Genomic DNA, 622 nt, shown 5'->3' with positions numbered 1-622 from the left:
AGCAGACATCCTGTCGAGGCAGGGGCTGAGGCCCGGGGAATGGATGCTTCACCCCGAGGTGGTGAAGCAGATATGGAGTATTTTTGGCCAGGCTCAGGTGGACTTGTTTGCGACTCAGAAGACATCGCACTGTCCTCTCTGGTTCTCTCTGATTCATCCAGCTCCGCTGGGGCTGGATGCCATGGTACAGACGTGGCCAAGGCTTCGTTTGTACGCCTTTCCCCCGATCGCTCTGCTCCCAGGAATTCTGGAGAGAGTGCGCCCGGACGGAGTCCGTCTACTTTTAGTAGCCCCATTCTGGCCGGGCCGAGTATGGTTCTCGGACCTGATTTCCCTTCTCGATGGCTCTCCGTGGGAGATTCACGTCAGGAGGGACCTCCTCTCACAGGCGGAGGGCACGATTTATCACCCCTGCCCGGAGCTGTGAAAGTTATGGGTGTGGCCCCTGGGGGGGCACAACTAGTAGCTTCTGGTCTCTCAACTGAAGTTGTTGAGACCATCCTCCAATCCAGAGCTCCCTCCACGAGGAAACTGTACACGTTGAAGTGGAAACTTTTCACTTTCTGGTGTAGAGACTGCCAGCTCAACCCAGCTAACTGCCCAGTCGGTACAGTACTGGAGT

Source organism: Sinocyclocheilus grahami, unplaced genomic scaffold, assembly GCF_001515645.1.
Source record: "Sinocyclocheilus grahami isolate Dianchi unplaced genomic scaffold, SAMN03320097.WGS_v1.1 scaffold1417.1, whole genome shotgun sequence".
Classification (NCBI taxonomy): Eukaryota; Metazoa; Chordata; class Actinopteri; order Cypriniformes; family Cyprinidae; genus Sinocyclocheilus; species Sinocyclocheilus grahami.
Note: the sequence above shows the minus strand (reverse complement) of the source record.